Below are 20,778 nucleotides of genomic sequence, written 5' to 3'. Positions count from 1 at the left end.
GAAAAATAATATACTTAAGTATACATCAGACAATAATATAACGAAACACTCGGAAATGTTACTGATGGTTTCTCCAGATTGCTTGTATTTTTTTTTTGGACAGTCTACAAAATTTTCTGAATGGATGCTCTCTTCCTTCAAGAGGCTCAGAGGCTGGTAGAGACAGACAGATGGACACGTCAACCAACGTGAGGAAGAAATGCAAGTGCGTGACGGGATCTGCAGAGTTCAAAGAACTGATGACCATCAACTCTCCGGGAAGAGGTGAGGTGTCCAGGCGGTTTTCATCCAGGGACAATGTTTGAGTCAAGGCTTCAACAAGGAGCAGAGGTAGACGAGTATCCGTTGAGGCAGGAGCACAGCATGCAGCGGGAACAGCAGGAACAAAGGCGTGGCTTTTTCCTGGGAATCACAGATGCTCTAGGGTTTGTGCACTGACCACAGTGAATACCCATGTGGGGTGGTCCGATTTTCCAGGACTTGAAAGGTCCTTTTTCTCACGTCACAAAGATGTTTCTGTAGTCAGGTGCCATGGGACCTAGGATTCAAATACCTAGAACAGCGCCCAGCACAAAGCTGGTGCTCAAAACACCCTTTGGAATGAATGAATGAATGAATGAAGACGTGTTAACTCAGGATTCAGCTGCTCCAGGCACCCCCTGTCTTGAGGCCCTTCCTCTGTGTTCTTTCCTTGGGAGGTTATCATTGCTTACTGGATTTTAATGTCAACGAATTCGATACGAGTGCCTAAGAGATTCTTGGCATTTTAAAGGGCCAGGAAATAAGAAGCTGATTTTTTATTTCATCTTTGATGTTTACTAGCCTTGTGACCTCTGACGAACGGCTCGAGTGCTCAGAATTTTAGGGGGCTTTTTTCAACTGGAAAAGAGAGATAATTATACCCTCTCCAACCTTACAGCATTGAGAGGATCATATTAGCTAATACGAGTTAAAGCCCTTGGTGATATCTAAACTTCTGCCCGGCTACAAGAGAGGCTCACTTTACAAATCACTGAGAAAACGAAGAAGAATTTGCCAGAGAGTGTGGGAAACGGCAAAATGAAACTCGTGATGCACGTCCTCATCTCTGTCCATGTAACACGCTCCCGCCTGGAGCCTTCTGTCGAGGTGGCAAAGAGGGGACACGAGGAGGAAGACGCTGCCTGGAGGCAGCGTTCCGAATCTCACTGCCTGTCTTACACCTGTGTCCTCATCGGTTCTCTTCTCAAGCTGATGTCTCAGACAGCCTTGCAACCGATGACTTCTCACAGAGCCATGCCTACGTGCCATCTCCTCTGCCAGGATAACGGTCACCAGGACCCTGCATGGGGACAACAGCCCGACCAGACTTGGGAGGTCAAGGCCAATGCCGGTTTGCACATCCCTCCAGCCTTGATCATGATTAACTCCTCCTTCACAGGCCCAGGACGTGAGCATTTATCTTTCCGGGTTTTCCAACTATTAGTGCCCAAGACTCTTCCCGGGCCATACATCATGGCCCTGGAAGCAGGAGATGCAGACAAAAGCCGTCACTTACACTGAGGTGGTGCGAAGAGGATGATTAATGACAGTCACCCGTGGCCACCCAGCTTCCGACCCACCTAAGGGTACCGAAGATGCCGACGCTGCTCTTTTCCACAAGCCATCTCTCCCACCCTTTCCCCACCACGCTCTCGGGAACGGCCTCGGCTCTGGGGGTCTTATTTTGAAGGAAGGGAGGGGAAACCGTTTGTTGTCATCCCTGAAACGACACCAGGGTCTCAGACAAGGCTGCAGGCTCGACTTTGGGTTCTCTGCTGGCTGCTGCTTTTGTTGAATTTGATTCAACAAATACAGAGAAGCCCCTCATCTACATGCTTGGTACCAGTAAGTAAAGCAGACAGAATAATTCTTGCCCTGGTGCAGCTTCCCTCCCGGGAATGGAAGGTAGGTATGAATAAGTGCCCTGGGAAGCATGCTAGAAAGTGCTCTGAGAATAAGAGAGCAGAGACTGCAGATACGCTCTGGGGTGGGTGTGAGATGGGCTGCAATTTTAATTACAGAGTCAAAGTCAACCTCATTGATAAACCAGTGTTTGAGCGAAACTTGAAAGAGATAAAGGAGTTGAAAGAGACAGATAACTGAGGGAAGCGAGCTCTAAGAAGCAGGAACGTTCACTGCAAAGGCCCAAAGGTGGAAGCATGTCTGAACTTCTGGAGGAACAGCAGTGAAGCTAGTGTGGCTGAGAAGCTGGGGCGGGGGGTGGGGGGAGTGAATAGAGAAGGATGAAAGAGCGGCCAGGTGCCAGGCGGACACCAGCTTTTTTCCTTCACGAGACAGAAAGTCATTGGAAGGTTTCTAATTTATGTTTTAAAGGCGTCACCCAGCTATCATTTGAGAACAGACAATATCTTACCAAAGGCAAGGCAGGGGAACCAATCCAGGAGCTGTGAGAGTCATGCAAGTGAGAAATGATGGTGACGCCGGTATTAACAGCAGAGGGCTGTGAAATGGCCACATTCTTGACCTACCATGTCTCCTTGAATTGAAGATGCCAGGTTGTGGGACACATTCCTGATCTGGAGACATTAAAAGGTAGCAGACGGAGTTCCCACTCTGGCACAGTGGGTGAAGAATCCGACTGCAGCCGCTTGAGTCCCCCGCAGGCGGGATCAACGGCAGCAGCTTCCATCTCTGGTCCAGCACAGCTGGTGAAGGGATCTGGCATTGCTGCAGCTGTGGCGTAGGTCGCAGCTGCAGCTCGGATTCAATCCCTGGCCTGGGAACTTCCATATGCTGCAGTACAGCCAGGAAAAAAAAAAAAATTTTTTTAATGACATAATCTGAATCTTGGTATCCAGGAAATAAGGCAGTTCAAAGTTGAACTAAAGAGTTTCTGGAAGACTTGAAGTGGGAATGAGAGATAAAGAGGAGTAAAAAATGTCCCCAAGGTTTGTGGCCTGAAGGGAAGGATGGGGCTGCCCTCAACGGAGATGAGAATGACCGACCGCAGGACACGCAGGTTTGGGGGGCAGGGTAGGCAGGCGAGGTGCAGCCCCAGAGTGCAGTTTGGGACATGTTGTGTTTAAATGTCTATTTAAAACGCAAGTGAGTACAGATGTGATAAATTCATTTGAGTAATAAAAAAAAAAAATGCAAGTGAGGAGTTCCTGTTCTGACCTAGCGGGTTAAGAACCTGACATGGTGTCCATGAGGATGAGAATTCGATCCCTGGCCTCGCTTAGCGTCTTAAGGATCCTGCATTGCTGCAAGCTGCAGCACAGGTCACAGATACAGTTCAGATCCCATGTTGCTGTGGCCATGGTGTAGCTCCAATTCAACCCCTAGCCTGGGAACTTGCATATGTCTCAGGTGCAGCCCTAAAAAAAAAATAAAAATATAAGTGAGAATGCCCTGTAGGCAGTCGAATACAAATTTGAGAGTCATGGGATATAAATAACAACTGAAGCCAAAAGACTGAAGGAGCCCAACCACCAAGGGAAGGAGGGTGGGTAGAGAGAGGGGGCCTAAGCATGGAGCCCTGGGCTTTCTCATCTAAGACATGTGAGCAGAAAAAAGAAACCAGCCAGGGACACTGAGAAGTAACCAGTGATATATGATGAAATAACACAAATAACTGAAAATGCCGTGCTCTGGACTGGTCTAGAGAGGAGGGGAAAATAACCTACTTCAATACTTCTAAAGGAGACATGGTACACACAGCTCCTACCTGTGCTTAGTTGGTGACAAGAGGAATGAGGTCACGGCGGGGATGTGACCATGGCATAGAGTGAAAAGAACTAAAGCAGAGAAGAAAAGGACAATTATGACACTCCTTATTTAATGTGTTTCTTCACAAGCCCTCTGGTTCTAGAAAGATTTAAAGGGTTTATGAGAGGAGTTCCTGTCATGGCTCTGCGGAAACGAATCTGACTAGCATCCATGAGGACATAGGTTCAATCCCTGGCCTCGCTCAGTGGGTTAAGGATCTGGCGTTGCCGTGAGCTGTGGCGTAGGTCGCAGATGTGGCTCAGATCTGGCATGGCTGTGGCTGTGGTGTAGGTGGGCAGCTACAGTTCCAATTCGACCCCTAGCCAGGGCACCTCCATATGCTATGGATGCAGCCCTAAAAAGACACACACACACACACAAAAAAAAAACGTTTATAAGAAATCAACCTGTTTGTTGCACTGACTACTCCTGGCCTCACAAAGCAAAGCCACCGCCCATTCTGATGTCTCCCCATCACTTATTCAGCAGGTTCTCTGTCACATTCGTGCACTGATTCGCTTGTGCCCCCGGATACTTATTGACAACACCGTGAGCCAGTGTTCCCAGGCCTGGGTCTAGAGGGCTGACTTGAAGGCCTCAATGTTCCAATCTCCTTTTCAGCTCACCGCCGGGCCAGATACAAGACTACGCCTTTCACAAACCAATTTCTCGGGCACTCACAAAACCCTGATTTGAAATCCACAAAATGTGGAGAAGAAACCCAAGACACACAAGTCCGGCCAGCAGGTACCCAAACCTTCCCAGCCTGGAGAGGCCACGCTGCCACTGAGCTCCAGGGTTATGCAGGGAAAGTAGGACCACAGTGACAGTAACAACAGCCAGTGTGTGCAATGCCTTTCGGGGTCAAGAGCAACTTCCTACCCTGCGTTTATGTTAAACTATACGGCAGTGTCTTGGGGTGAGTACAGCTGACATCCCGTCTTGGATGAGACAGCAAAGGCTCCAGGGATCCCTGGGGCAGAGCCAGGAGGTGGCTCAGCTGTAACTCAAGTCCAAGTCTTCAGATGGTTTTAGCCAGCCATGGACTGGGGACTGGGGGGAAGCTCCAGGCAGATGGTGGTGGAGGACGGACTGAAAGCAAGAGCAAGCAGGCAATGCAGGGGCCAGGAAACAGCTGGGAGGGGACAAGCCCTGAGCTGGCACTCGGGGACAGACAAGGAGGAGCACAGCACATCATGAAGGGGGCTTCTAGGGGGAGCTCAACCACGTACCGCTGGGTGCCGAAAGGGGAGCCCAGGACGCTTCTCAGCATCTACATGGCTCTATACAGCAAGAACCCAATGCACCTGCATAGTAGGCTACCCAACCCTCCCGGCTGCCCAGGACCATGGTCGTTCCTGGGACACAGGGCTTTTCATCTTAAAACGCTGGGAAAGCGCCCGGCAAACTGGGCTAAGTGGGCGCCCTCGTTCGAATTCCAGCCCCATTGCCTTCCAGCAACGGGAGCCAAGGGCAACCTAGTGCCCCTCTCGTGCTCCACGTCTCCACTCGGGCAGGTGGAAGAGTAGGACCTGGCGGGTTTAGCTTGAGATTTCTGCGCACTAAGTGAAAACTCCCTCACCCACCATCTGGCACTTGGAAGGCACTGAATTAATGGCAGCTATGGTGATTCCTGCGAAGATAACGAAAATGAGATCTTTCAACTTACTGTCTCGCCGTTCCTGAAGCTGAAATGCGGGCTTCAGAGTCCTGGAAACGGTTCTCGGAGGGGCTGGGTTTGAAGCCAGCTGTTGGGGATCTTCATAAACATCATAAACTCCGAGAAGCGGAGGCAGCACTGTGTATACCAGGCGCAACGGAGAGCCCAGCTCGGGGCTCCTCGGTCCCCTGGCTGCTCTTTGGAAGTTTCTGTAACTTCCAAGATAAAGCGTATCCTAGATCAATGCGCGCGCTGGTCAAGTTTATCACAGCAGACTGACCCTGGAAGTCACAGGGAAGCCAACCGAGTTACCACGTGGCAGCTTTAAGTCACCAGGCACTTGGGGCTCTTCACCCGCCTCCGTTTCTCCCAGACCGCCTGTGCCCCATCTCCTTGCCCTCCCAGCCTCTTCCCCCAGAGGCGGAACGGGGTCTCCAGCTGGTGGGATAACATCCCAGTAACTACACCTAGCATATCAGTTCCAAGCATCCCCTCTATGAAAATCATTTTAGGTTCTAGAAGCATTTGGTGCATTAATCCACCACTCTCGTTATGAGCAGAAAACTCAGAAAAACAATTCTCTCTCTCCGTCTCCAGATACAAGTCCCTGCTGTTGAAGATCTGTGTTACACTCTAGGCCACGTGTCCTTTGGGCCCCCACTGCTGCCGTGTTTATTGCACTGCAATGTAATCACCTACCTACGTGCCAGCAAAACTCTTGGACTGTAGAAGACAGCTCCATGCTTCACTCATGGAGACGGAGTATGGCACATCCAAATTGAGGTCCGTCCCAGAAATTGGTTTTAAAAATGGCCCAGGTTCCTCCCTTCCCCCCAAAGTCTTAAGCACGCCCAGGCTTCCTTATGCATTCATCACGGAAGTAACATCTACCAAATATCAGACACAGGTGAAGTCTCACCCCAGGGAGACAGGAAAGAGGTGATGGGCTCCAAGCACCAGCTTGGTCTTATTGTGCTGGGCCCTAGTGGGGCAAAGAAATGCTTTTCCTTTCAATTTTGCCCCTTTGTGGCTCACAAATGATTGCACTCGGACAGCAGCTGTTGAGCTCAGCCAGAAAAACCATCCCAGCCTTGCCAGGGTGAGAGGATGAAATCAGGTGGGTCAAGCAACCCTAAACGCCGAATGCAAAGGTCTCTAGCGCCATCTACCGACCCACTGGGGACTCTGCTGGCAAAAAGCCAAGAAAGGCTAGGTGGGGTGGGGGATGGGAAGTTTTAGTCGGTCACGGTCACTCGGGGCTCAATGGAGAGAAACTTACAGACCCATCAGTCCACCTCCTCACCTTCCAGAGGGAGAAACTGAGGACCAAAGTGGTGAAGTGACTTGTCTGAGGTCTTCCCTCTAGCCCACGGCCACCCCAGCTCCTAGATCCAGATCTCACTAGATCTTCCCCACCCCCACTCCGCTCCCATCGGAAAATACGAACTCTCAGCCAAGCTGGCTTGGAGAAATGAGGTCCTGCGAGGCACCCCTTTCCCCTCCATCTTCTGTTCCACCTTCTTCCTTTTGCACCAACAGCCCCAACTAGACCTGATATTTTCTTCTCCTAGAACCTCATGTCTTTTTAAAAATTAAAGTGTAATTGATTTACAATATTCTGTCAATTTCTGTAAAGAGGTAATGCAAATACTGAAGGAATTAACAGCGGATCGCAACAGTAATACAGATGACTTTAGACAGGAACTAAAAACTATCAGGAGGAGCCAAGAAAAATTAGAAAATTCATTTGCAGAGACGAAAGCTGAGTTAAAGGCACTGAGGACCAGTCAATGTCATCCCACTATCCAGTGACCCTTTTCAGCAAGCAAGTGTTGAACCCCTCACTGGAAGCTCTTGGCCTGCATGTTTAAGAATGTGGGGGGCAGGGCAGATCCTGGCTATGAGATAAACAACCCAGTATCACAGGCAAGGAAACTAAGTCCCGGGGAAATCAAAGCCTTTGCTTGGAGCGGTGGGTCCACCGCCTGACATTAGGATCACCTGGGGATCTTTCACAGCCTCCAAAACCCAGGCCGTTCCCCAGATCTGCTCAAGCAGAATCTCTGGGGAGGAGATACAAGCTCAGCGGTAGTTTTTGAAGCCGGCCCCACCCCCTCCCCAGGTGATTCCAATGGACAGACAAGTTGGACAGCTACGGACTTACATCCAACCGACTAGCAGGTGAGCCAGCAAAGCCCCAGACCTCTCAACCCCCCAGGCCAGCGAGGAATAAGGATGCCCACATTTCAGTGGTTTGCATCGTGCTTTGAAGCTTTTGGCCACTTCCCTGTTCTAACTGTATTATTAATCACGTACCAAATGCCTCCATTTTACCTGCATCCATGTACTTTTAAAAGAACGCTCTTACTTTCCGACGTGGAAAGCCTGTAGCGCTTGCCACAGAACAGAATGCAACCAGAAAAGGAAATGCACTTAAATACAAAGATTAAAATAAAAACATGCAGTCACGTATGAAACAAAGTTATTTCATTTTCTACGCTGAGAGCTACTGGTTCTAAGAGCAAAGAAAGTTCCCCTTCTCAGTTCCTGACAAGACTGAAGCAACTGAGACTGAGATACACCCAAGAGCAGGACTATGTGGGCTTAGCTGATGCCTCTACGTGTGTAACTGATGGCTCTGCATGTACGTGTGCCATTTTTTCCGCTCTTTCTCTCTCCAGCTCTACCAGAAAGCTGGGGGGAAAACGCCCCTCAGGATTCTCTGTGTTGAAAGCCTGGAGCCCAGGGACTGTGGGTTCTCGGCCAAATTGCAACAGCATCCTGCCCAGGGTCTTATCCAACAGCTGGGCCACCCTCGCTCATTACTAAGAGCAACAGACATTCTTTCTGCATGGCTCGAGCCCCTTCTCCCCGGGCCGGCCCACCTGCTGGAGTAGAACCGTCCGCCCTTTGTCCCCCAGCCTGCAGACCAGCTTCACGACCCACATTTCCTGCAGGTTGAGTGTCATCACGCGGCTTGCTCAGAGCACAGCTGTTTGGCAAAGGCCAGCAGCAGATGCGGCGCCCGGGCTCCAACTGCGCTTGGCTGCCGCATCCTCTCTCCCACTGACCCATGGGCAGCTGAGAGCGGCTGTCTTCACTGAACAGAAAGAGGGTTAATTAGCCATGACTGGGGATGACACAATTTGGGTCTGTTTGGAAAACTGGGGGGAAATGGGTCTTATTCAACAACTCCCTGGAAGCAAATTGTTTATCCGAGTTTCTCCCCAAAGAGAATCCTCACCTGGTCACCTTTCAAAGAAAAGAAAAAAAAAAAAAAAAAAACAACAATGAATGAATTACCATGTGAACACAGAGTCAATGTATATACGTCTAAGGAAAGGCAGAAAAGTCAAGAGAGGTGGAAAGCACTGGTAGCCCCAGGAATCCCAAAACCATAACCAGCCCTGGTGTGTGATAATCTGCCTCTTGTCACTGCGTGCCTTGCTTTACATCTTCATGCCAAAAGAGTTCACACAAAATACGCTACTTTAGGAGTTCCCGCTGTGACCCAGCGGGTTAGGAATCCGACTGCAGTGGCTCGGGTCGCTGCAGAGGTGCAGGTTTGAACCCACTGCCGCAGCTGCTGCTCGGATTCAATTCCTGGCCCGGGAACATCCATGTGCTGCGGGTGGAGCCATAAAAATTTAACAATTAAAAAAATATATGTATACTACTTCGTGTCATTTGTTTCCTATAGCAACATACCGCAACCGTCTTTCACGCGTCCAGTGTTCCTACATGACATCCCTTTAATGACTGCCGAGTGTTCCATTTACAAATGATTAAGAAGCGATAAAGAAGGCGGGAGAATTCAGGCAGGAGCGTCCTACACAGGGGACATTGTACTGCCCATTTTAAAGATGTGAAAGGGGAGATACAGGAGCCGCCAGTTAATGGTAGAGAAGAGACGCCCGCCTGCCCTGCGTCCATCCTGGAGCTCTCTCCCACCAGCACACCTGGTCATAAGACCCATGTTGGAAACCCGCGTTTTTATCACGTGGCGTGTCTGATTATAAACTGGACCCCAAAAGAGAACCTAAGGAGACCCCCTGGGGTGGCTGGCGACCACTATTCAAAAGAGCCAAGGGAGCAGGATTTTGCCTCTGGCAGAGACCAGCCATGGTTAGATATGGTTTCTGGCTCTGCCAGCAATTTCCATGCCACGACTGGGAAGAACTCTCATATCTGGAAGAGATGGATCTCAGGAGATCTGAGACTTTGTCTCACCTCCCGCGTTGACCAGCCAAAAGTGTCATCTGGCCTTGACACTCAACTGACCCGAGCCTGTTTCCTAATCTATACGCTGGGGTAACACCACCTCTCTGCCACGCTCCTCTGAAGCTTCCAAACAACCAATGAGGCGAGGAAGCACCCTGCAAACAGCAGAGACTCTCACAATGCATCCAGCAACGGTGAATTCTACCTAACGCTGGAAAATACATCAAAGAATTGTAAATAGGGAAGGAAACTCTGAAGCCAACTCCTTTTAGAAATAGGGAAAGTGACTTCCTGAGAATTTAGGAGGCCTGCTCCAAGTTCCATAACGAGTCAGGATCCCCAGCTCATGCGAGAAGCCAGTGTTGGGATCCAGAGGGCACTGCTCCTCTTTTCAGGCCACCTTTACAGCCATCGATGTCCAAACACATGCACAGAAACGTGTAGCAGGCAATTCTGTTCATTTCCATCGATGTGGGTCCCCGAAAAATGAAGGTGTGCTGCTAAGTTGCATCTCTGATTTTTTCTAGTCTAAACTTAATTTCTTTTGACTTGGAGGGTGGTACATTGTCCTTCCCTAAAAAGAGCTGCCAGAAAAGAATACGGAAAATCATAAAGAAACTTGAGGACTTGAGGTTTCCACATGCTGGGAGCTCACACACCAGATTCCAGACACGGCCTTCTCCTGAATCTGACCCGAGTCCTTTCATCCATTGATCAGGTCCCAGGCTCCGGGAGAGCCGCCAGGACTGGGGGAATTCGTTACAGAGTCACAGAGCCGGGGCGGCCCCATCCCATGAAAGTCACTTCCAGCTTGGAACGGATTTGCAAATTCCTGCTTTCTGAGGGGTGTTTCAGATGCCTGGGAGCTGGCCTGTCTGCAGGCAGTCAGTAGAAGGAAGTCCGGGGCGGGGGGGGGGGTGAGTGGGGGCATTCCAACACCTGGCCCAAGACCCACGGTCACAGAAAACAAGGACTTTCTGGTACGGCACCAAGCCTCGCCGGGACTTAAGGATTTAAAAAAAAAAAAAAAATTTCAGATTGCCTTCATTTTGAAACACAAGAGCACATCTGTCCTTACATCACACTGGGATGCTCCTGCCCCAACCTGGAGCTTTTCCCAACTGTCACACAGGAGGATGGCAAGACGTCCCACGTACAAGTCAAAACCTCTGGACGCTTGCCGTGGGCCAAGCAAGCACTGTGCCGGAAGTTTGCCATGCTTTGATCCAGCCCATCTCACACGCCACCTCGGGAGTGGCTACTAGCATGGCTGTGACAGCCGGGGGACCTGGCATGGTGAGGCAACTCCTACGAAGTCGACAACTGGTCAGTGACAGGGGAGGAACTCCGGCCGGGTCTTTAAAGTGAGAGCTCAGACAGGTCGGATGGGTGGAGGCAGAAAGACCTCCACGCCTGCAGACGAGCATGAACCTGGCCCCCGTTCGGTTGACACCGAGGCCGGCTCGTACTCCCGGGTCAACCACTGTAAAGTCAGAGAGCCGTCAACTTTGGGAAAGTCTCTTTGCGTCAAGATGTTTCCTCCCCCTTAATTCCTGCCCTCTGTACCCCACGGTCCTCCCTCCTGGTTCCCAAAGCCTCCTCTGAGAAGTCGCTGGCGGGCCCCATTCCCATGAAATAGATCCCCTGACATCACAAAGAGATCTTTGTCTCCCTCCCATCGAAGTGTAAGCAGAGTTCCTTGCTCTGATCTAAGTAAAAGAGCGTGATTGTCCTTTGCTTCACGTCGCCCTCACAGTTACAATATGCGCTTGCATCTGGAGGTAGAAAGCAGACTAAAATGTGTCCTAAAACCCACGGGCTCGGAAGGGCTTGGACAGTTTAACTTTTGCTTCCTGCTGCCTTCAGGCAGGACCCCCCACCCCCACCCCATCCAAATCAACAAAACACAGACACGCCCCGTAGGATCTGTGGGAAGAGTATTATGAAAGCCCATCTTACATCTTTGGGAAGCGAGGCAGAGTGACTGAGCCGAAGTCACTTAGGTAGACTGTGAGCAAGGAGGGCAGGGCGGCAGGCACCGGGTCTGCGGCAGTTCTGCCTTCCCGTGCGGCCCTTGTCCACGCACCTGTGCACTACCACGAACCCCAGGCTGGAGACACTATAAAGGTACATGGACATATGAGCACAGTGCCTTAGAGGCATTAAATTTCATTGTTCTGCCTTTTTCTGCACTTTGCTAGGAATACAGAGGCAGATGGATGAGTTGCCAGCCCCCTCGCCGTTCAAGTCAAGGCCTCAAGATCAATAACCACCTCCCTAACAGAGTGATGTTGATCGCCCTCTATGGGCCAGATGGAGTCTTGCAAGCCGGATGGCTCAGGATGGTCCTGCATTCTCTGATGTTCCATGATGTTGCACAAAGCAAACCTGAGGGCAAGTCCCAGCCCAGCGCTGCTACCCACCGGCTGGGGCACCATGGGCAAAATACCTCCGTGCACTGGACGTGGGTGTCCTCATCTCTACACAGGGTTACTAACACCTTACAGTGGGTTGAATGGTGGCTCCCCCACCAAAAGACAGATCCATAGCCTAATTTCCAAAACCTATCAATGTGGTGTGCCCACTGTGGCTCGGAGGGTTAAGAACCCGACACAGTGTCCGCAACGATGCAGGTTCAATCCCTGGCCTCACTCAGTGGGCTCAAATTCAACATTGTCGTGGCTGTGGCATAGGCCTCAGCTGCAGCTCTGATTCAACTGTTAGTCTGGGAACTTCCATATACCGCAAGCGCGGCCATAAAAAGAAAAAAACAAAACAAAAAAACCAAGAAACTATCAACGTGACCTTATTTGAAAACAAAATCTTCACACATGTAATTAAGTTAAAGCTCTTGAGATCGCCCTGAATTATCCAGGTAGGCTGTGAATCCACTAATAGGTGTCTTTGTAAGAGCCATCAGGAAGAAACAGGGAAAAGAGACAATGGTATGAAGACAAAGGTAGAGACTGCACCTATCTGGCCATAAGCCAAGGAACGCCTGGAGTCTTCATCAACTACAGAGCCTTGCCCAGAGCCTTCTGAGAGCATATGGCCCTGCCGACACCTTGATTTCGGATTCTGGCCTCCAGAACTAGGAGAGAAGAAACTTCTAGGATTTTTTCTCAAGCCAGTACACTTGGGGTAATTTATTAAAGCAGCCCTAGGAAAGCAACACGTACCTATTCCAGGGACTGCTAGCATGAAACCCATCCCAGGAGGAGTGTTTATGGCGCAGCCCCGGTGGGATTCTTGCCTGATGTTGGGGGTCAGCTTGAGTCCCTTCTCATTCTGCCCACTCCTCCCTGACACCACCCACCCGACCAAAGGTCCAGAAGGAAGGCTTTAGTGTCTGACTTAGGGTTGTTAGGGGGCGTGCATTCACCTCTTTCCTCTGGACAGTGTTCAAAAAAATAAGCCCCAATTTTTATTCAAATGAATCTGAAGGTTCTTAGAAATCACTGTCCATATGATTCCAACACAAAAACATGACTGACATCCAACCAGGTCACTCACCAGCATCCTCTCTGATCAGTTTATCACGGTCAAGATGGTTAAACACTGTGACCCTTGTCCCTGTACACAGGCACTGCGCTGCCATCTCCACTGACAGGGATTCTGAATCACTGAAGCATCCTGGCAGACCTGGAACAGACCGTGGAGAGGAACTAGCCCAGGGGGGTTTCAACTGTACTGGGGGGAAATCCAGGTGTGCACAGATGTGTCTCGGGTGCACGGCACGTGGTAGCAGTCAACGGCAGGAAAAGAGCTGCTCTTTTTACTGCTTTATAAACTTGGAAGATGCATATGATTCTTTTGGAGAAGCATATAAAACACGCTGTTTTTTTTTTTTTTTAATGTCTAAAACACTGATACAGGAGTTCCCATTGTGGTTCAGCATGTTAAGGACCCAACACAGAGCCTGGGAGGGCGAGGGTTCAATCCCTGGCCTCACTCAGTGGCTTAAGGATCTGTTGTTGCCACAAGCTGTAGACGTGGCTCAGATCTGGGCTGCCGTGGCTGTGGCGTAGGCCGGCAGCTGCAGCTCCAATTCAACCCCTAACCCAGGAACGTCTATATGCCACAGATGAGGCCATAAAAGGATAGATAGATAGATAGATAGATAGATAGATAGATAGATAGATAGATGATGATAGATAGATAGATAGATAGATAGATAGACAGACAGACAAACACTGATCCAACACATTTAATTTCTAGGCAGGAAACTGAGGTCCACTTGAGTGACATGTCCAGTATCAGACTTTATCCAAGGCCCAGCTGCTCCAGTAGCCACAGCCTCAGCCACGTGGCTCCACGGCTGAGGCCTTAGGGAACTGTCATCATTGGCCCAGTGCTTCCCCGCAGGTGTAATAGCCCAGCACCTCTCCAGGTACAGTGCATGCCTCGGACAGGAGAGGAGGCCTGGGCAGTGCCAGCAGTCCCTCCTCGCAGGCCAGCCAGTCTCAAGGGCCATCACTGCCGGAGGTGGGGGCCCTGCCTGGGAAACCTTCCTGCTGATCTTGGCTCTACCTTCTTCCTTCCTTAGAGCCTGCACCCAGGCCTTATCTCAGGTGAGGCCACACCCAGGGCCTGGGACCGTTGAAACGTTTCTTGGAACACAAATGCAAGGCTCGAGTTTTCACAAAGAAAGGGAGGAGGAGGAGGAGGCACACAACGATCACACGGCAGCTTCTAAGAAGGAGCCCTTATCTGCTCTGGCCCAGGCTCTGGACCCATGGACGGCCTCAGCCTCACACAGGTCAACGGGGCAGCTGGGAAAAGTCCAAAGCCAGGGAGGGAGAGAATCCCACACAAGATAAAGATGAAAAGAGACAGCAACTTATGAGAGAGCTGGGACCTTGAAGCCCTGGCTGCGCCAAGCCGAGGTACCACCACAGAGAGCCAATGGGCTGCTGGAAAATTTGAGCCCTGCATCCAGCTCCTGGATAAACTGCAGGACCCTTGGATAAACTATGGTCAAGTTAGGAATGTCTTTGCAGGTCTTCCCTCAAGGAGCTGCCACTGCAGTGAGGAGGATACTAGGTGTGTTTGAAAAGCCAAGTGGCCATAAGAGTCCCTAATAATTCCAAGGGGAGGAGGGGGAGATGATACAAGTCGTACATGGTCCGTGACTAACGAGATAAATGTTAGAATCGGTAATTACTAGAAATGCCAAGAGGGAGGGGAACGGGAGGGGGAGGAACTGGGAGTTTGGGATTAGGATGGATAAGCAATGAGGTCCTACTGTGCAGCACAAGGAACTATAGCCAATCTCTGGGGACAGACCATGATGGGAGGTAATATGAGAATAAGAATGTATATAAATGTATGACTGGGTCACTTTGCTGTACAGCAGAAATTGGCACAACATTGAAAATCAACTATACATTTTTTTTTCTTTTTAGGGCTGCACTTGCGGCATATGGAGGAGGTTCCCAGGCTAGGGGTCCAATCCGAGCTATAGCTGCCAGCCTACACCACAGCCCCAGCGTGGGATCCAAGCCAGGTCTGCGACCTACACCACAGCTCACGGCAAAGCAGGATCCTTAACCCACTGAGTGAGGCCAGGGATCGAAACTGCATCCTCATGGACCCTTGTCGGGTACATTAACCACTGAACCACGAAGGGAACTCCAATTTAAAAATTTTTTTAATTAAAAAAAATACTAATTACTAGAAGAGTTTGGGGGAAGTTCAGGCAGGAAGGACTGGCAAGACCTCGCTTCATAATATCTATCATGTATTAAGCACTGGCCACCTGCCAAAGTTTGAGGATTTCCCGTTCAACAACTCCAGCAGGTCTGAATAAATGTCTCCACTTCTGTGACTTGGGCTATTTTGAATAACGTTGCTATGAACATAGGAGTGTCCATCAACAGACGATTAGGTTAAGATATATACACAATGGAATATTACTCAGCCATAAAAAATGAAATATCCTATTTGCAGCAACACAGATGGACTTAGAGATTATACTAAGTGAACTAAGTCAGAGGAAGGACAACTATTCTGTGGTATCACTTATACGTGGAATCTAAAAAATAATACACATGAATCTATACACAAAACAGAACAGACTCACAGACACTGAAAACAAATTTACAGTTACCAAAGAGGAAAGAGGTGGGGGAACTTGGGAGTATGAGATTAATAGATACAAACTATCATACATAAACTAGATATTCAACAAAGATTTACTGTAGAGCACAGGGAACTAGAGTCAATGTTTTATATAACCTATGATGGAAAATAATCTGGAAAATGTATATATGTATCTACACCTGAGTCACGTGGCTGTATACCTAAAACTAACACAATATTGTCACTCTACTATACCTCAATTAAGTATACATATATCTGCACGTCACAGAGGGGGGAGCTGGAACCCAGAGGCCAAGTGATCTCCCCCCTTTACAGAACCAGAGCAGCAGTGGGGGTCTGCCTGGGTCCAGGCCTTTCACTGAGTTCCTTGACTTTTAACCATAAAGAGGATTTGGATACAGGCAAAAGGAAAGAGAAGCCATTCCATGCCGGTGCAAGAAGCATCTGAAATCAGCAGTAAGAAAGTCAAAACACACTCAAGGCCACTAACAGAGATGGATTTGGTTAGGATGGAGATTTCTGCAATGGGAATACTGATCAAGGACTTGCTATGCTAGATAATACATATAATAAGCTTATTACATGTATTATCTCATTTAATCCTAAGTGCTTTACATGTATCATCGCATTTAACCCTCAAAATAACCCTGTGAGGTATGGAGTATAATCATCCCAACGTATGGAGGGGAGACTACTGAGGCACAGAGAGGTTAAGTAACTTGTCCAAGATCACACAGCTGGTAAGTGGCAGAGGTAAGATCGATGGAAAGCCCACACTTTTTTTTTTTTTTTTTTTTTTTTTTTTTTTTTTTTTGCTTTTTAGGGCTGCACCCACAGCATATGGAAGTTCCCAGGCTAGGGGTCTAATCAGAGCTGCAGCTGCTGGCCTGTGCCTAAGCCACAGCAATGCCAGATCCAAGCCGTGTCTGTGATGACACCACAGCTCATGGCAATGCCAGGCCCTTAACCCACTGAGTGAGGCCAGGAATCGAACCCACAACCTCACAGTTCCTAGTTGGATTATGTTTCCACCATGCCAGGATAGGAACTCCGAAAGCCCACACTCTAAATCACTATGCTATACTTGAGTTCGTTGTGAGCAAGCTGTAAAAGACTTGATTCACTTAAATGGCAGGTGTTTGCACTTGATCCTTCTGCAGGAAAAAAAAAAAAAAAAAAGGAAAAGAAATTATAGGGAGTTCCCATCGTGGCTCAATGGAAACAAATCTGACTAGCATCCATGAGCACGCAGGTTTGATCCCTGGCCTTGTTCAGTGGGTTAAGGATCCGGCGTTGCCGTGAGCTATGGTGTAGGTTGCAGACACAGCTCAGATCCCGCCCTGCTGCAGCTGTGGTATAGGCCGGCAGTTGCAGCTCCGATTCGACCCCTAGCCTGGGAACTTCCATATGCCACACCCGTGGCCCTAAAAGACAACAAAAAGAAAAAAGAAAAAAAGAAAGACTGGACACTGCCCTCTCCTTTTCACTAGGACAGGAAGGCAGGTCCAGTTTCACCATTTCATAGGTGAGGAAATCAAAGCCCTGAAATACTACGCAGGTAAAAGGCTGAGCAAGGCGAACCAACCAGGCTCACAAGCTCAAGGTCACTGTTAGTTCTTCCTTTTATTATTTCATTTTATTTTGGCCAAGCCCACAGCATGCAGGACCGGGGATGGGAACCTCACCAAAGCAGTGGCCTGAGCCACAGCAGTGACAAAGCTGAGTCCTTAACCCACTGAGCCGCCAGGGAACCTCCAGTTCTTCTCTTTATTGTGTTATTTTTTTTCCCCTCATTAGACGGCAAGCTGCTCAAGGAAAAGGAGGTGTCTTTCCATCCTGACATCCCCAGAGGGCCCAGCACCAGGGACAGCCCCCAGAGACACGAAGTGTATATTGCTTCATGTGTATATACACAAAGTGTCTATTGACAGGTGAATTGATTGCTTTAACTCATCAATCACTTTGGGGCCAAGATATAACTTCTCTCCATCCCTCATGCTGCCTCTGGGGGGTTAGTACTAAAGCATTTGTTTTCTTCAACACATGCAATCCTTTTCCTCCCATAAGGCACAGCTGAGAGCCATCTTCCCCTGTGCCTTCCGCATCCCCCCTCCCTCCCCGACGCTGCGTGGCTGGTACCGCCGCTCTGCTCTCACGGGTGTCTGCTCCATTCCACCATCCACCCTTCGAAGCGCTGTCATGGCCCTCTTTGTATTCTTAATAAATGCTGATGCGTGAACACATAAAGGCAGGCATGAATCGATGGAAGGCTTAGTCGATGAATGAATAAATGCACACAGAGACCACAGGAGGGCAAGATGAAGTCGTGGGAGGCAGGGGTTCAGGGGCATCCGGTACACAGTGGGAAAAGCAGTGGGTTCCATGGCAGAGGCTGCGCCTTCTACACAGGGCTTTACCTCTGACTTGCTCCGTGATCTAGGAAAATCGCTTCCCCTCTCTTGGACTCGTTTCCTTGTGCTTAAAAAGAAGGGTTTCCAAGACCAGAATTGCAGCATCTCCCCAATTTTGTGAATGAGAAGTTCACCCCTAGATACACTCATTAACGGATGCTTTGCACCTCCACCCTTGAAAACAGCCATTCTCTTCAACCAGCATCTTATCTGAAGCCACCCCTCTCCGCCTCGTCCCCGCCAGGAGGTCTGCTATCTGCTGCAGGACCTCCTCCGGGTGTTCGTGAACAAAAGCCAGTGTCTTATCTGGTGGCTCTCTCCTGCACCATCCTGCCCCTGGAAAACATGAATGGATTTGCAGACCCCGGGGCCTCTGAGAGTCTGCCCATCCCAGGAATGGCGGGAAAGGCAGCCTCGGCCCTTCTCAGAAAGATTGTGTAATTTCATGCTGCTATCAGAGCCGACATGGAGGCAGCTCCTAGCCCTGGACCCTCCAGCAAAGTTCAACTTCAGGTCAAGTCAGGGGCCCCCAGCAGCTCAGGGGCACAGGATCCACAAGGAAGAAATTCCAGGACGTTGCCAGAAGCTAACAACAGCTCCCAGCTGTTCCCAGCCGCCTCCTGCCATTGAAGTAATTTGGAGTGGGGGTCTTTGCACAGATGCGGCAGAAGGAGGGGTCAAATGAGCAGCTGTGCCCTGGAGCCAGGGTGGAGGGTGGGCTGGCGAGAACAGAAGTCTCTTTGTTAGTGGCAGCTCCTGCACATGGCCCCAAGACCCTCGGCAGACAACCCCCTCTCCGGGGACCCCTGGGGGACCTTGACATCAGTTGTACTGATGTGCAGTCCTTATGCAATGACTTGAAAATCTCCGCTTCCAGCTTGCCTGTGGCCGGGAGCCTGACGCGGCAATTCCTTTTGGAGCCCTTGCTTCAAAACTCTCTTAATAAAATGTAGTGGCAGAACTGATCCCTCCAATGGAATCCAAACATTTACCTGAAGATGGATTTTGGGGAGTTCCCACTGTGGCACAGTGGGTTAAAATCCATGGCAGTAGCTCGGCTCTCAACAGAGGTGCTGGTTTGATCCTTGGTCCAGCGCAGTAGGTTAAAGGATCTGGCATCGCTGCAGCTGTGGTGTAGGTCACAGCTGCAGCTCAGATTCAATCCCTGACCCAGGAAATTCCATATGCTACAGGTGCAATTCTAAAAAAAAAAATAGGATTTTACTTGGAACCCCACCCCCCCACCCCATCCCCACTCTTTGGCCAGCTCCTTACTCAGCCTTCAGGCTTCGTCGGCCATGCCCCACCTCGGAGACACCTTCTAGCCCATTCTCCACAAACCAACTTGGGCCCCTCCTCCCAACACATTCATCCATTTTTCCTTTTTTTTTTTGTTTTTCTTCTTGGAACTCAATTTGTACGTGTGCGTGTGTGTATCTACGTAATGGGTACGTCCCACTAATACCTGGATCTCCGGATGATGAAGGCTGTCTTGGCTTTTCTCATCATTGTCAACCAAACCCTTGCACATGGCCAGGTACACAGTAAGTGATCAGCAAACATCAGGGGCCAAACGAACAGAATCATGAAGTCACTACTCAACCCAGAAGAGTGCGGCGGTCGGGGTCCCGCAAGAAAACTGTGTAAGCGCCGTGAAGCCCTTCACCGTAACTGTTTCTTTGGTTTTACGGAGGAGGATTATGGAGAAGAAGGCAGTTTTCGGTCCTCAAGGAGTTCGCAGGTGTTGAGACTGGAGATTACAAAGAGTGCGTTCTCACTCAGTCCTCATGAGCGGGGGTGGGCACCGTGACCCCCGTTTGAACAGAGGGCCTCTGAGGCCCAGAGAGGTTAAGGTCTTGGCTCAAACCCCAGGGCTCGCGAGGGCTGGAGCCGGAATCCACGTCTCCCGAACCCCAGCACAGAAGGTTTTCTACGCTCCGTCTTCCTGCCTTCTTGGCTTGGATGGGTTTACTGATCCCAGCGCTTGAGAGCAGGTGGGCCCGGAGTTCTGGCAACCCACGCCACCTGCCAGGAGTGACTCCGGTAAGACCAGGAGGGGGAGTTCCCAGCGCAGCTCAGCAGTAAATGACCCAACTAGTATCCATGACGATGAGGGTTTGATCCCCGGCCTCGCTCAGTGGGTTAAGGATCTGGCGTTGCCGCGAGCTGCCGTGTAGGTCACAGACACACCTCGGATCCCGCGTTGCTGTGGCTGTGGTGTAGGCTGGCAGCTGTAACTCCGATTCAACCCCTAGCCTGGGAACATCCATATGCCGAGAGTGCAGCCCTAAAAAGACAAAAAAAAAAAAAAAAAAAAAAAGACCAGGCGATGGTCCTGCTTCTGGACCCTGTTCCTCTGCTCTCTTTTCCCAGCTGGTACTGGGTCAGCCTAGGAAGGAAACTCTGGCCCCAGCAGCAGGCAACCACTCTCGCCCCAATGAGCTGGTTTTCTCATCTTTCCTGACTGTCCGGAGTTTTACAGGGTTTGTGCTGAAGAGGCTTCCTTCCTCTGGATGCCGGCAACCACGGAGGATGCAAACCATGAGCAAAGGACCACTGCCGGGTCTGCTCTGCTCGGCCCCGTGGACACCCCCAAGGAAAGACACATTCTGACCTAGAAAGTTCTCCCTCCAT

General features: G+C 50.0%; 1 protein-coding gene across 2 annotated transcripts in view; it reads right to left on the bottom strand.

The window, feature by feature from the left end:
• Positions 1-20,778, bottom strand: part of LOC102167986 (uncharacterized) — a 573,390-nt gene that overhangs the window by 484,469 nt on the left and 68,143 nt on the right. The window lies entirely within an intron of this gene.

This window comes from Sus scrofa, chromosome 4, assembly GCF_054392235.1.
Source record: "Sus scrofa isolate SSC_HxYL_T2T_F1_AM1 chromosome 4, Sscrofa_HxYL_maternal_Yorkshire_Landrace_v2.0, whole genome shotgun sequence".
Lineage (NCBI taxonomy): Eukaryota > Metazoa > Chordata > Mammalia > Artiodactyla > Suidae > Sus > Sus scrofa.
The sequence above is the reverse complement of the archived record's forward strand: the minus strand, read 5'-3'. Positions and strand labels throughout refer to the sequence as shown.